Here is a 17,081-nt window from a genome sequence, read left to right as displayed (position 1 = left end):
GAGGAGATGATCTCCACGCCATAAAATATCTACCCCTTAAGCTTAAAGGGCCAGCTCGGCATTGGCTTAAAAGCCTTCCAGAAAACACAATTGGAAGCTGGGAAGAGCTCGAGGATGCTTTCCGAGCAAACTTTCAAGGGACCTATGTCCGTCCTCCGGATGCAGACGATCTTAGTCACATAACTCAACAACCCGGAGAATCAGCTCGGCAGTTCTGGAATAGATTCCTCACTAAAAAGAATCAGATAGTCGACTGTCCGGACGCCGAAGCCTTAGCAGCTTTCAGGCATAACGTCCGAGACGAATGGCTCGCCAGACACCTCGGCCAAGAAAAGCCAAGAACAATGGCCGCACTAACAAGCCTCATGACCCGCTTTTGTGCAGGGGAGGACAGCTGGTTGGCAAGGTGCAGCCCCAGCAACCCAAGTACATCCGAAACTAGGGATGGAAACGGAAAACCGCGACGCAACAAGGACCGTCGCTGGACTAAGGACAAAAGTCCGAAGAGCACGGCAGTCAATGCCGGATTCAAAGGCTCACGACAAAATCAGGAAAAATCGCCCCCCAGGATAACAGGGACGATCCATCCAACCTAAATAAAATCCTGGACAGGATATGTCAGATACACAGTACTCCCGGGAAGCCTGCTAACCATACCCACAGAGACTGTTGGGTTTTCAAACAATCCGGCAGACTCAATGCCGAACACAAGGGGCTCGACACACCAAGCGAAGACGAGGACGAACCCCAAAAGCAGAGCACCAGGAAACAAAAGAACTTCCCACAAGAAGTAAAAACAGTGAACTCACTTCACATAACAAAACGTGCGGCGCCCGTAAAGGTACGCACCACACGGCCCCAAAGGGTCCTGCCACTGGTTGTCAAAACCGATCATCTTCGATCAGCTAGATTATTCTAGGAATATCAAGAATGTAGGCTGGACTGCCTTGATACTCGATCCAATAATTGGCGGACTCCAAGTTTTCAAATGTCCTTATGGACGGCGGCAGTGGACTAAACCTGATATATCAGGATACAATCCAGCACATGGGGATAAACCCAGCAAGAATCCACCGCAGCAAAACCTCCTTTCAAGGGGTAATACCTGGTCCGGACACCCATTGTACGGGTTTTCTCCGGCTCACAGTCACATTCGGCTCTGCCGATAACCTCCGCCGCGAAAAGCTGACCTTCCATATCGTCCCGTTCTCAAGTCGCTATCAAGCACTACTGGGACGCGAAGCTTTCGCTCGCTTTAACGCAATACCGCATTATGCATCTCTTACGCTTAAGATGCCCGGTCCACGAGGCATCATCTCTTTGAAGGGGAAGCACTAAAGTGCGCCTCCCCAAGCGGAGGACTGTGCGGCCGCTTTGACAGCCCCACAGCAAAATGGCCTCACCGGCCAAAAAACTTCAAAATAGGTCATTTAAAGACCACGAACGCGGATAGACGAGTTCGGTGCAAAATCATCATTGATGCAGGCCTAGAAGCCATATACCCCCGCATTAGGGGCTCCACGCATATACAATAAGAGACAATAAAGCTCAAACTTATATATCTTACTTTATACTTTGTTTATTTTAAACTTTTTCGACACGACTCATTTTGAACTCAGTTCCTCTCTTTTATAGATGAACGTCGTGCGGCGCCCGTCCAGGATACGGCACAACGGAGACACAGGCGCAGACGTGCAGTAGGGACCCGTCCTAAAGGATTCTTTTTAGATTAAGACCCTACGTAAACCTTTTTTACTGTCTCTTGTTGCTACACATCCCCTGGTTTTTTCTTTCCAACATAACCAAGGAGGAGGCTGGCATCTTGGCATATGGCCACGTCAGAATTTTTGCACGTACCTGGACACTAGGGGCTTTTTTAATAAAGAGTGTTGTTTGGCCCGCACTCATAAAGACCGAACACCTTAGGGAGTGTTCGGCGTCGTGAGTTTTGGCATTATATGCATCAGCTCCGAATCATGTCTTTGGTCAAATGTTGGGTTGCCCGGCTCCTGAGTTCGGCTACCTTACGTTTCGCTCTATCGGCTAAGGTAGCACCAGGAGAACTACTGCGATTGTGCCCCCGGTTCGGCCAGGGCGAGCACCTGAGTAGAGAAAGCCGAAAACTGACTGTCATGATGTAGCGTGAGACTGGTAGCCACTCGATGACCGATCGGAATCTATCGGATTCCGCTGCTTTAACGAAGGGCCGCTTCCCGGTCAGGCACTTACGCGCCCCGAATTCAGACAAGCGCAGTTGCCACCAAGGAGCTACCTAAAGAGTCTCATTTTCAAACTCCTATGGCTAAGTGAAAGTGTTAAAGCATTATAGTCCGGTTGCCTAACCCGCTGCGCTATCACCTCCTTTGTAGGACCAAGACGTTGGGTTAAGTGTGAAAATGCGTCTTCTGCGAGCACCCCCGCACTATGTGCGTGGGGGCTGAAGCCAACGACTGCCATCTTTCAGATTATATATATATATACATATATATCTTAAAACGGCCGCATAGAAGGTGTTAATAATACTTGGAGGCACAAGTATAAAAAAGGCCACTACAGTTTATCAAAATACTACTTTTCAATTACATATGCTATCATAACATAGCATCTTTCGAGCACTGCGTTTCTATTACACGAGCGCCTTCAAGGACTTCCTGAAAATAGTGCTCGGAAGATACTCAGCTTTTGTCCGAATCTCGGGACGCAACAACGGTGGTCTCCATCTCTGCCCAGTATGTCTTGACACGGGAAAGAGCCATCCTTGCGCCCTCTATGCATGCTGACCTCTTCATTGCATTAATACGCGGCTCCGCGTCAAGGAATTGTTACACCAAGCTGAAATAACTCTTTGGCTCCGATCTCCCCGGCCACAGATGATCCATGACGTACTTCATGGCGAGTCCGGACAACCTATTCAGTTCGGCCCATTGAGCCAAACGATCATCCACTGCCAGTGGACGCTCTGGATTATGAAACTGCGACCAGAAAAGCTTTTCCACTTCGCAATCTTTCTGATCTCGAAAGTGTTCGGTCGCATTAGCGGCACTCGTTGCCAAGTCCAGATAGGTGTCCTTCACACTCCACATCCGGTCCAACGGAGCAAACTTCGGATCACAAAACTTCCTCCGCAGCATAAAGGGCTTTCCAGCCGCAATCTGTTCGGCCTGACGTAGCTCCTCTTTCGCAGCTCTCATCGCAGAGCGAGCGTCCTTGGCATCGGCAACGGCCTTCTCTAAATCCGTTTGTCTCGCCTGGTCTTCTTTCTCAAGAAGTTCGCAACGGTCTGGAGCGCTCTTTAACTTCTCGGCCATCTCTTCTTTGCTTCGGCAGTGGGAAGCCTGTTCGGCTCTCAGCTCTTCAAGGGCCTTCCTGGTAGCCGCATCACTCTCGCTGGCTTGTACTTTAGCTCGGGCAAGTTCTGCCCTAAGACTCTCCACGGCAGCCGCTCCATCTGCGTCAAGCACATACATCGTAAGATACAGGCATAAAACTGTTCTTACCTGACGCCGCCCGAGGAATTACATACCTTGAGCCTCATCAAGCCGCTTATTAACAAGCGTGATGTCAGCATCTGCCATGTCCAGTTGCCGCTTTAGTTCGGCAAAATCATCAGTTCGGTTCGATTCCGAACACCTCGCCACCTAAATTCAAAGACGACATATTAGACCTGGGATTATGATCCTCTGCGTGCCATCATTTCTTGACAATGCGCAGAGTCTCAGGGGCTACTATCTACACAGGGCGCATCTTACTTCTGCGCAACTGACAAAAGTGTACATTATCTAACGTACCTCAAAACCCATCAGTAAACTTTTGACGGCCTCATGCAATCCGTTTTCTGCGGACGAAATCCTTTCAATCGCCGTGCCCATCAATGCACGGTGCTCCTCTGAGATAGAAGCTCGCCCTAGCAGAATCTTTAGCTCCTCCGGCCGAGCACCAGACGGTGCCGGACTTGTCCTATGGCCTCTTTCGAAGGCCGGACGCGGAGAACCTTCGGGGGGCCACATAGCATCTTCCGCCCCTGCCGGATTCGGAGAAACCCTCCGCGACGACACCTCAGGGTCGCCCGCCTCGCTAGGCGGCACGGAAGGGGGAGGCGTCCCGCTCTCCATCATCTCCGGAAGAAGATCCCCCGAAGACGAGCTCTGCTGAGAAGGGCTAAGGTCCGAGCTACAAGGTAAAATTTCGGTTAATCTTCTCAGATATAAATCAAGGATTTCTCTCATCCCTCAAAAGGAAAACCTCTCTCTACTTACGGCTCGCTGGAGGGCTGATCCCCTTGAGGGCGTAGTCCGGCCGAGGAACTCCCCGGCGTCGGACCCTCTGACGAGGATTTTCTCCCCCGTTTGAGGCCATGGTTTCCGGGTCGTCAGAGGCGGCTCTCTTCTTCCCCTTAGGAGAGGAATTGTCGGTTCCTCCCTTCGGAGCAGCCTCCTTCGAGGAGGCCATAGCTTCCTTGTCCTCCCCCTCCAAAGGCATTATCTCCAGCATCCTGACCAGCACGGGATCCGGCCTAGTTTCAGGAAGGGGAGCCGGACACCTGATCAGCTTTGCCTTCGCTATCCACTCCTGTTTAAAAGGACGGCTCTTTTAGGGGCAAGTTTATGACAATTATACGGATAGAAGGTCCGAGCACAAGGTTGCTTACTTGAGTATCCGGGCGATTGCGGCTTAGACCTGCGTCCTCGGTTAAATCCGGACACATCTCTTGTGATCCGAAGAACAGTCTATACATCTCCGCGGGCGTTGCGCCCATAAAGTTCTGGAGAGCTCGCGGTCCCTCTGGATTAAACTCCCACAGGCGAAGGGGGCGACGTTTGCCGGGCAATATTCGGCGAATCAGCATGACCTGCATCACCTTGACCAGGTTGAGGTCTCCTTCGAAGAGATCCCTAATGCGGCCCTGCAACAGGGGCACGTCTTTGGATAACCCCCAATCTAATCCTTTGTTGACCCATGACGCTAGCCGTGGTGGGGGACCCGAGCGAAAGGCAGGAGGCGCCACCCACTTGGCGCTCCTGGGAGCGGTGATGTAGAACCACTCTCGTTGCCACAAGCCAAGCTCCTCTTGAAAGGAGCCCTCGGGCCATGGAGCATCGGCATTCTTACTTATGACAGCACCTCCGCACTCTGCGTGCCGTCCCTCGATCATCTTCGGCTCCACTCCAAAAGTCTTGAGCCATAATCTGAAGTGAGGGGTAACACGGAGGAATGCTTCTCACACGACGATGAATGAGGAAATGTGGAGGATGGACTCCGGGGCTAAGTCATGAAATTCCAGCCCGTAATAAAACAGCAGCCCCCTCACGAAGGGATCCATCAGGAAGCCTAACCCCCAAAGGAAGTGAGACATGAACACTATGCTCTCACCAGGCTGGGGATTGGGAATAGCCTGCCCTTGAGTAGGCAACCTATGCGGAATTTCAGCGGTCAAGAACTTAGCCTCTCTCAACTTTAGCACGTCCTCCTCCGTGACGGAGGAGGGCATCCATCGGCCTTGAAGGTCGGAACCGGACATTGTCGAAGGTCCGAAGCGCCTGGAATCTGAAGCCTAGGGTGTTGGAACTCGAGGCGACGGGCGAACTCCTTAGAGATTGGAAAAAGGAGTAAGGCCTTGGTCTCTTTATAAGAGGTTGAATACCAGGAGCCCTCCTCGTAACCGTTTGGGACTTACCTTTAATTGAGAAAACATGCTAACGGGCATGATTGGGTTACCCACGTCCGTATTGATGAGAATCCCGTAAAAGGGGGGTACACGATCTCTGCTTTGACAAGACGTGCCAAGGAAACCGCCTCGCAAAACATGCTGAGGTGGAAAAGTAAAAATGATTCGAGTAAAGGACTTGGCCGTAGTGTGATTGCGCACTACGGAATACGTCAGCAGATTTGATTTGTGTTAATATTATTCTCTCTATGGCAATATGTGGAAGCTTATTTTGCAGAGCCGGACACTACTCTTGGTGTTTACAATCTTCTATGAAGGACTTGGAGGAGGAACCCGCCTTGCAATGCCGAAGACAATTTGCGCGCCGGACTCGTCGTCATTGAAGCCTGGTTCAGGGGCTACTGAGGGAGTCCTGGATTAGGGGGTGTTCGGGTAGCCGGACTATACCTTCAGCCGGACTCCTGGACTATGAAGATACAAGATTGAAGACTTCGTCCCGTGTCCGGATGGGACTTTCCTTGGCGTGGAAGGCAAGCTTGGCGATGCGGATATTCAAGATCTCCTACCATTGTAACCGACTCTGTGTAACCCTAACCCTATCCGGTGTCTATGTAAACAGGAGGGTTCTAGTCCGTAGGCAATCAACTCCATACACAACAATCATACCATAGGCTAGCTTCTAGGGTTTAGCCTCCTTGATCTCGTGGTAGATCTACTCTTGTACTACCCATATCATCAATATTAATCAAGCAGGAGTAGGGTATTACCTCCATCGAGAGGGCCCGAACCTGGGTAAAACAAAGTGTCCCCTGTCTCCTGTTACCATCCGGCCTAGACGCATAGTTCGGTACCCCCTACCCGAGATCCGCCGGTTTTGACACCGACAGTAACCATAGAAGCATGTTTACTAATAAGTTTAAGTTCACCTTTAACATCAGCCATATAATCACTCAAGTGTTCAATCATATAAGCATTATGTTTCAATTGTCTACCAACATAAGCATTGAAATCTTCTTGCTTAACCATAAAGTTATCAAATTCATCCAAACATTGGCTAGCAAACTTAGCAGGAGGGATTTCAGATTTATCATATCTATAGAGAAAATTTACCTTTACTACCTGTGTCGGGTTATCAAGACCGTGTGTTTCTTCAACAGGCGGCAAATTAAGACCGTGTGTTTCTTCAATAGGTGGTAAATTCTTAACATCTTCAGCTTTAATACCGTTTTCTATCATAGATTTCTTTGCCTCTTGCATATCTTCAGGACTAAGAAATAAAATACCCCTTTTCTTTCGGAGTTGGCTTAGGAGTTGGTTCAGGAAGTGTCCAATTATTTTTCGTTAGTAAACATATTATTCAATAGAATTTCAGCTTGATCAACAGTTCTTTCCCTGAAAACACAACCAGCAGAACTATCCAGGTAATCTCTGGAAGCATCGGTTAGTCCATTATAAAAGATATCAAGTATTTCGTTTTTCTTGAGAGGATGATCAGGCAAAGCATTAAGTAATTGGAGAAGCCTCCCCCAAGCTTGTGGGAGACTCTCTTCTTCAATTTTCACAAAATTATATATTTCCCTTAAAGCAGCTTGTTTCTTATGAGCGGGGAAATATTTAGCAGAGAAGTAGTAAATCATATCCTGGGACTATGCACACAACTAGGATCAAGGGAATTAAACCATATCTTAGCATCACCCTTTAATGAGAATAGAAATAATTTAAGGATATAATAGTATCGAGTTTTCTCATCATTAGTAAATAGGGTAGCTATATCATTTATTTTAGTAAGATGTGCCACAATAGTTTCAGATTCATAGCCATAGAAAGGATCAGAGTCAACCAAAGTAATTAACTCAGGATCAACTGAGAAATCATAATCCTTATCAGTAATAAAGATAGGTGAAGTAGCATAAGCATGATCATATTTCATTCTAGCATTCAGAGATTTTTCTTCCAGCTTAGCTAATAATTTCTTAAGATCAGATCTATCATTGCAAGCTAAGAAATCTATAGCAGTTTCTTCATCCATAACATAACCCGCAGGAACAACAGGCAATTCATATCTAGGGGGAGAATCTTCATCATCACTTTCATCAATATTACCAGTTTCAATAATTTCATTCTCTCTAGCCCTAGCAAGTTGTTCATCAAGAAATTCACCAAGTGGCACAGTAGTATCAAGCATAGAAGTAGTTTCATCATAAGTATCATGCAAAGCAGAAGTGGTATCATCAATAACCTGTGACATATCAGAATGAATAGCAGAAGCAGGTTTAGGTGTCACAAGCTTACTCAAAACAGAACGTGAATCAAGTGCAGAGCTAGATGGCAGTTCCTTACCTACCCTCGTAGTTGAGGGATAAATCTTGGTTCTTGGATCTTTCAAGTTCTTCATAGTGATAAACAGATATAAATCACAAGTGACTCAAAGAATAGAGCTATGCTCCTAGGCAACGCCAGAAAATAGTCTTGATAACCCACAAGAATAGGGGATCGCAACAGTTTTCGAGGGTAGAGTATTCAACCCAAATTTATTGATTCTACACAAGGGGAGCCAAAGAATATTCTCAAGTATTAGCAGCTGAGTTGTCAATTCAACCACACCTGGATAACTTAATATCTGCAGCAAAGTGTTTAGTAGCAAAGTAATATGATAGTAGTGGTAACGATAGCAAAAGACGGTAGCAAAAGTAATATTTTTGGGTTTTATAGTGATGGTAACAGTAGCAACAGAAAAGTAAGCGAAGAACAATATATGGAAAGCTCGTAGGCATAGGATCGGTGATGGAGAACTATGCCTGCTGCGATTGATCATGTAACAGTCATAACCTAGGGTGACACAGAACTAGCTCCAGTTCATCAATGTAATGTAGGCATGTATTCCGAATATAGTCATACGTGCTTATGGAAAAGAACTTGCATGACATCTTTTGTCCTACCCTCCCGTGGCAGCGGGGTCCTAATGGAAACTAAGGGACATTAAGGCCTCCTTTTAATAGAGTACCAGACCAAAGCATTAACACTTAGTGAATATATAAACTCCTCAAACTACGGTCATCACCGGTAAGTACCCTGATTATTGTGACTTTGGGGTTAATGGATCATAACACATAATAGGTGACTATAGACTTGCAAGATAGGATCAAGAACTCTCATATATTGATGAAAACATAATAGGTTCAGATCTGAAATCATGGCACTCGGGCCCTAGTGACAAGCATTAAGCATAGCAAAGTCATAGCAACATCAATCTCAGAACATAGTGGATACTAGGGATCAAACCCTAACAAAACTAACTCGATTACATGATAAATCTCATCCAACCCATCACCGTCCAGCACGCCTACGATGAAATTACTCACGCACGGCGGTGAGCATCATGAAATTGGTGATGGAGGAAGGTTGATGATGACGATGGCAACGGATGCCCCTCTCCGGAGCCCCGAACGGACTGCAGATCAGCCCTCCCGAGAGAGTTTAGGGCTTGGTGGCGGCTCCGTATCGTAAAACGCGATGAATCCTTCTCTCTGATTTTTTTTCTCCCCGAAAGTGAATATATGGAGTCAAGGTTGAGGTTAGTGGAGCGTCAGGGATCCCACGAGGCAGGGGGGCGCGCCTAAGGGGGTAGGCGCGCCCCCACCCTCGGGGACAGGGTGTGGGCCCCCTACGTGGATCTTTTCGCCAATATTTTTTATATATTCCAGAAATAATCTCCGTTGATTTTTAGGTCATTCCGAGAACTTTTATTTCTGCACAAAAGTAACACCATGGCAATTCTGCTGAAAACAACGTCAGTCCGGGTTAGTTCCATTAAAATCATGCAAGTTAGAGTCCAAAACAAGGGCAAAAGTGTGTGGAAAAGTAGATATGACGGAGACGTATCACCCGCCCGGCGGCAAGGACCACCGCACGCCGGGGCATTATTTGGAGGACGTCCTAGATGGTGCCCGCTTGATAGAGGGTCAGTGCTTGAAGGATATTATGTTCGAATAGATGCACCGGAATTGTGAGAACAATATTATGATACATTTAGGCTATGTTATATTCATACCTTTGCCTGAAAGTTATTTCCTCCTGTGTGGCCGTTTTTTATAATCTGAAAGTTTTCCAGTCGTCGGTGTCAGCCCCCTCGCATATAATACGGGGGTGTTTAGATTAGCACATGATCACTCTTGTCCCAACGTGTTGGTCCGTAACGGAGGTGTCAGTGCGTCGAACTAGGCAATCGGACTATAGGGCTTGAACACTTTCACTTAGCCGTAGGAGTTTTACGGTGGTTCTACGATGTAGCCCCTGGTATGTACGCGGTGATCCGAATACGATTGCGTTACATAGGTGACCAAAAAAATAAAGAACGGTCCTTCGTGTAGTACGAAAGGAATCACAAAAGATTCTAATTAGTCTCCGAGTGGTTGACCAGCTCTCGCCGCATCATGACAGTCAGTTTTCGGCTTTCTCTGCTGAGGTGTTTAACCAGGTGAACCGGAAACACAATATCAATAGTTCTCCCTTTACTACCCTAGCCGATAAGACGGAACATAAGGTAGTAAGCACATGAGCCGGACAACCCAACTATTGACCAAAGACATGATTCAAAGATGATGCATATAATGCCAAACTCGTGATGCCAAAGTATGATGTAGAGCTGTTCGGACGTTTTTGGCAACTCATATGTTGTCGTTCAAGCCCATGGTGATTTGTGTCGAGGTGTGTGCGTGAAACAACTGAAAAATGCAGTTCTATGGGGAAAAGCAAATACTGAAGACGAATTATGTTCACTGGGATCTGATTGATACGTCGAACGCAGTCTTACAGATTATAATACCACTACCCAGGCCATTTTACATGCCAGGGGTCGAAGACTGAGGAAAAAAGGCTCTACACAGGTTTTAAATAGAGTGTTTGTTCTACAGAAAATCTTCTTGACCTCATGTCGCACATCTGCGCTACTGTTGCCTCAGCGAAAGGTATTCCTTAAAATTAGTGATATTTGGTTATTGGTACAAAACCTGGCTCAGAAAGAGTCCTGGTAGGTCCGTAAGATGAACCATTTTTGAGTCACCTGTTACAAATATAAGACATAGTTAGAAAAGAAAGAAAGCCTATAGGAGGGCGAACCGTATTGTAGGCCTGTCCGCATTGTGCCTCCGCCGATGACCAAGGTACTTTAAGTGCATAATTATGTATGCGCGGTACAAACTTCGCGGGTATATATGGCGAACAACGGAGGCGGAACTGCTAATCCAGCTTTAAAATTGGCCGGTCCTGTGTAACAGGGGCCAGTAGCGTAATGGCCGATGAGATATGTGGCTTGAAGGGGCTGCTTGGTACTTCGGCTACGATGGCCGCGGTCTTCTCCTTGGTGTGGAGGGAGCGGTTCGTGTTTCCGTTAATCGTGATGACACCGCATGGACCAGGCATCTTAAGTTTTAGATAGGCGTAGTGTAGGACCACATTGAAACAAGCAAAAGTTGTCTGCCCGAGCAGTGCATGGAAGCCACTACAGAACGGGACAATGTTGAAGATCAAGTCTTCGCTTCGAAAGTTGTCCGGCGGGCCAAAGACGATTTCTAGTGTGATTGAACCCATGCAGTGAGCTTCGACGCTGGGTATTACTCCTTTGAAGGTAGTTGTGGTGGGCTTGATCCTTGAGGGGTCAATGCCCATCTTGCGGACAGTGTCTTGATAAAGTAAATTGAGGCTACTGCCGCCATCCATAAGGACCCGCATGAGATGGAATCCGTCGATAATTGAATCGAGGGCCAGAGCTGCCGAACCTCCGTGACAGATATTGGTTGGGTGGTCCTTGTGATCAAAAGTGATTGGGTAGGCCGCCCATGGGTTAAATTTTGGGGCGACCGGCTTTATGGCGTAGGCGTCTGATAGTGCGTGCTTGTGCTCCCTTGTAGGGATATGCATCACGTATAGCATATTTACTATTTTGACTTTGGAGGGAAATTGCTTCTGTGCCCCGGTGTTTGGTTGTCGAGCCTCTTCATCTTTGCTATCACTGGGTGCCCCCTTCCCTTTGTGTTCGGCATTGAGCTTGCCAGCTTGTTTGAAAACCCAGCAATTTCTGTTGGTATGGCTGGCGGGTTTGTCAGGGCTGCCATGGGCTTAGGTTTTTCTTGGCCGAGCTGACGGGCAAGCCACTCATCTCGGACGCTATTTTTAAAGGCCGCGAGGGCTTCGGTGTCCAGACAGTCGACGATTTGGTTCTTCTTAATTAAGAACCTAGTCCAGAGTTTCCTGGCCGACTCTCCGGGCTGCTGGATGATGTGACTAAGGTCATCGGCGTCCGGAGGCCGGACATATGTACCTTGGAAATTGTCGTGAAAGGCGTCTTCCAAGTCTTCCTAGTTGCCAACTGAGTTCTCTGGGAGGCTATTTAGCCAGTGCCGGGCTGGTCCCTTTAATTTTAGTGGGAGGTATTTGATAGCATGGAGATCATCACCGCGGGCCATGTGGATATGGAGAAGGAAATCCTCAATCCATACTGCGGGGTCGGTTGTTCCATCATACGATTCAATATTCATAGGTTTAAACCCTTTTGGGAATTCGTGCTCCATTACTTCCTCGGTGAAGCATAGGGGGTGTGCGGCGCCTGTATAACGGGCGATGTCGCGGCAGAGTTTGGCGGACGTTCCTATGCGGTTTTTGCCCCTGAGTGGGGTTGTTTTGATCACGCCGGGCCTGATAGCTGTCCTCTCGTGTTGGGTGCACGTCCCCTTGACTCGTAGATTGATCTGGCTAGGCCTGCCCTAGTGTCCAGGTCCCACCGTAGGTCGTTGGTGTAATCCTGGGCCACTGTCTCCCTGCCTTTACGACGGGTAATTTGGGTTGGTGTTCGGCTTGAGTAGTCATTCTGTCTTGGCCACGCGGTGGCCGGTCTGGTTTATCGGCTGCGTTACGCGCTGATGTTAGGGGCTCCCGTGCCTCAACGCTGAATTGGGGTAACAACTTGCGCTTCGGGTAGCTTTTGGTTGGTCGTGCGAGGCCGTATTCCTCGGCTGCCAGGACATTAGTCCAGCTGCCGTTTAGCATATCCCATTCGTCTTGAAGCCGTTGCTGCTTCCTTTTCAGGCTCCTCGCGGTTGCGATGAGCTGTTTCTTAAAGCGTTCTTGAGCGAGAGATTCCTCTGGCATGATGAAGTCTTCATCGCCGAGGCTTATTTCATCTTCTGAGTGTGCCACATAATTGCTATCCTCCGAGTCCTCGTCTCCGACTGGTTCGCCAGGGTAACCCTACCCTCCTCCCTATCATCATGTTCGGATGTTGGTTCGACGGGGGCATCTGGGTCTTCGGCATTCTCCGGAGTGTTATCGTCTCCATTTTCGGTATTACTTTCTTTGTCACGGCATAATTTTGAATGGCGCTGCTGGTGCCGACGCTTTGGTGGTTTATCAGTGTTATTGTCCTTGATTGGATCCTTAGTGCCTTCATCGCCATCCTCTTTTGGCGTATCCACCATGTATACGTCGTATGTGGAGGTGGCCGCCCAGCGTAAGGTATGCAGTGGGTTTTGGCTTTGTTCGTCTCTGGCATCGGTGTCCATACCATAGATGTCTTCGGACGTACAGTCAAGCATGTCGGGTAGGTCCTCGACATCGGCTATGAAGTGGGTGGTGGGTGGGACGTAAAATTCCCCGCTCACAGCCCCTAGTTCGGGTTGGGCGTAGTTCGGACGTTGCCCCTTTGTAATGACGAGGGACCGCATTAAGTCCACATCCTCGCTTAAAGGCGAGGTTTGGCTAGGGAGAAGGGAGTTTGTGGAGTATAGCGAGAAGGAAACTCCTTGGTGGAGCTCACATGATGCTGGTCCCGAAGGTTCGGAGCCAGTGTTCGGAGAGGAGTTCGGCTTCATGATAATTACCGGTGACACTACTTCCTCCGGCTCTCCTGTACTAGGCTTAATGGTCGCAGAGAGTCCGGCGGGCTCGAGAATCCCGTCTTCGGACCTGGTGATGTGCTCCGGATCCAAGGCCAGAGCGGAGGTTGTTGTCGCGAACCCTTGGAAGTTCAAATCTCCTCGGATATCGCCGGCATAATCCAGATTTCCAAAACTAATCTGGTGACCTGGGGCGTAGCTGTCGATCTGCTCTAGATGGCCAAGCGAGTTAGCCCGCAGTGCGAAGCCACCAAACACAAAGATTTGGCTGGGGGAAAAGACCTCCCTCAGGGCAGATTTGTTGTAGATTATTGATGGAACCATCGATCCTTCTGTCGATGACACATCGAAACTCTCAATGAAAGCACCAATGTTGGTGTCAAAACTAGCAGATCTCGGGTAGGGGGTCCTGAACTGTGCGTTTGAGGATCGAAGGTAACAGGAGACAGGGACACAATGTTTACCCAGGTCCGGGCCCTCTTGATTGAGGTAATACCCTACTTCCTTCTTGATTATCTTGGATGAATATGATGTTTACAAGAGTTGATCTACATCGAGATCGTAATGGCTAAACCCTATATGTCTAGCCTGCATGATTATGATTATCCTTGCCTCTATGGACTAAACCCTTCGGTTTATATAGACACCGGAGGGACCTAGGTTTATACAGAGTCGGTTTACAAAGAAAGGAATCTTCATATCCGAACGCCAAGGTTGCCATCCACGCAAAGGAGAGTCCCATCCGGACACGGGAGGAAGTCTTCTATCTTGTATCTTCATGGCCCATTAGTCCGGCCCACGTCACATAGCCCGGACGCCTGAGGACCCCTTAATCCAGGACTCCCTCAAGGGGGTGCTGCACATCCACAATGTTGAGGGGCTGAAGAAGACCGGAAGCGTGGAGACAAGACTCGAAGCAATGGAGCAGCAAGTTTTCAAGTGCCAAGGGATGGTGGAACATGGACTCAACGCCAATCACATGATGATCGCGGAGTTCACCAACGATCACAAGCTGGATGCCAAGAACATTGAGGAGGCCATCTTCAAGATTCGTGAGAAAATCGAGCATCTCCAAGCCCAGATCTATGACCAGCAAAACCAAAAGTGTGAGTATGAATACAAATTTAAGAGGATGAGTTTGACTGCAAATTTGAGGATCCCGGAGGCTCGTCCATATTTCTATGATGGTGAGCCTATCCCTTGGAAGATGGGTGATAAGCCTACTACATCAACAACTCCATCATCACCACCTCCGAAGAAAGAGACATAAATACATGGGTATGGGCACTCCCCTTGGCAACTGCCAAGCTTGGGGGAGGTGCCTCGGTATCGTATCACCATCACATCTTTACTTTTATCATTTTTCTTAGTTTGATCTTTTGGTTATATCTTGATCCAGTAGAATAATTTTTTTAGTATGATCTAGCTTTGAGTTTTGTTTTGATCTCTATCTATGTAATAGAGTCCGTGTGTCATATATAATAAAGAGTAGTTTTGAGTTGAGGGCTTTGCTTTGTTGCTATGATCTTGAGGGAATTAAATAAAAGAAATAATAAAAGAAATCAAAAGATCATATATTTATCTTGTGGAGAGTAATGACTTCACATATAAAGAGTATGATGAATAAAAGTTGTTGAGAGTTGACAAACATAGTTTTGGTCATTGTTACAATTAATAGGAAGTAATAAAGAAAGAGAGGCTTCACATATAACTATACTACCTTGGACATCTTTTATAATTGTGAGCACTCATTAAAATATGACATGCTAAAAAGTTGATGTTGGACAAGGAAGACAACATAATGGTTTATGATTTCTTATATCCAAATAGAAGTTATATTGTCATGGATCCTCCAACATGTTGAGTTTGCCTTTCCCTCTCACGCTAGCCAAATTCTTTGCACCAAGTAGAGATACTACTTGTGCTTCCAAACATCCCTTAAACCTGTTTTTTCATGAGAGTCCACCATACCTACCTATGGAGTGAGTAAGATCCTTCAAGTAAGTTACCATCGGTGCAAGAAATAAAAATTGCTCTCTAAATATGTATGACCTATTAGTGTGAAGAAAATAAGCTTTATACGAACTTGTGATATGGAAGAAATAAAAGCGACTAACTGTATTATAAAGTTCTTTATCACAAGCGGCAATATAAAGTGACAATCTTTTGCATTAAGATTTTGTGCATCCAACCATGAAAGTGCATGACAACCTCTGCTTCCCTCTGCGAAGGGCCTATCTTTTATTTTTTATCTTCTACCCTTATACAAGAGTCATGGTGATCTTCACCTTTCCTTTTTACAGCTTTTCCTTTGGCAGGCACTACGTGTTGGAGAGATCCGAATATACATATCCACTCGGATGTAGGTTATCATAAAGTATTATTGTTGACATTATCCTTGAGGTAAAAGGTTGGAGGCAAAACTATAAGCCCCTATCTTTCTCTGTGTCTGGTTGAAACTTTGTACCCATAAGTATCGCATGAGTGTTAGCAATTGTGAAAGACTAAATGATAGTTGAGTATGTGGACTTGCTGAAAAACTCTTATATTGACTCTTTCCGATGTTATGATAAATTGCAAGTGCTTCAATGACCGAGAGCATAGTTTGTTAGTTTTCAATGAAGTTTCTGATTCATACTTTACCTTGTGAATGAATTGTTACTTTAGCATAAGAAATTATATGTCATTATATGTTGTTGTTCTAAAGATGATCGTGATGCTCTCATGTCCGTATTTTATTTTATCGACACCTCTGTCTCTAAACATGTGGACATATTTTTCGACATCGTCTTTCGCTTGAGGACAAGCGAAGTCTAAGCTTGGGGAGTTGATACGTCCATTTTGCATCATGCTTTTATGTTGATATTTATTGCATTATGGGCTGTTATTACACATTGTATCACAATACTTATGCCTTTTCTCTCTTATGTTATAAGGTTTACATGAAGAAGGAGAATGCCGACAGCTGGAATTCTGGACTGGAAAAGGAGCAAATATTAGAGACCTATTTTGCACAACTCCAAACGTCCTAAAACTTCACGGAGAATTATTTTGGATTATATAAAAAATATTGGTCGAAGAAAGCACCAACGCGGGGCCACCTGCCATCCACAAGGGTGGAGGGCGGGTCCCCTACCTTGTGGGCCACCTGGCAGGCCCTCGATGCCCATCTTCTGCTGTATGGTGTGTTTTGACCTAGAAAAAAATAGAGGGAAGCTTTCGGGACAGAGCGCCGCCGTCTCGAGGCGGAACCTGGGCAGAACCAATCTAGGGCTCTGGCAGAGCTGTTCTGTCGAGGAAACTTCCCTCCGGGAGGGGGAAATCGAAGCCATCGTCATCACCAACGGTCCTCTCATCGAGATGGGGTCAATCTCCATCAACATCTTCACCAGCACCATCTCCTCTCGAACCCTAGTTCATCTCTTGTGTCCGATCTTGTCTCAAAACCTCAGATTGGTACTTGTGGGTTAATAGTAGTGTTGATTACTCCTTGTAGTTGATGCTAGTTGGTTTATTTGGTGGAAGAT

The sequence above is a fragment of the Triticum aestivum genome, chromosome 6A (assembly GCF_018294505.1).
Source record: "Triticum aestivum cultivar Chinese Spring chromosome 6A, IWGSC CS RefSeq v2.1, whole genome shotgun sequence".
NCBI classification, from domain to species: domain Eukaryota; kingdom Viridiplantae; phylum Streptophyta; class Magnoliopsida; order Poales; family Poaceae; genus Triticum; species Triticum aestivum.
This window is presented reverse-complemented; position numbering follows the sequence as displayed.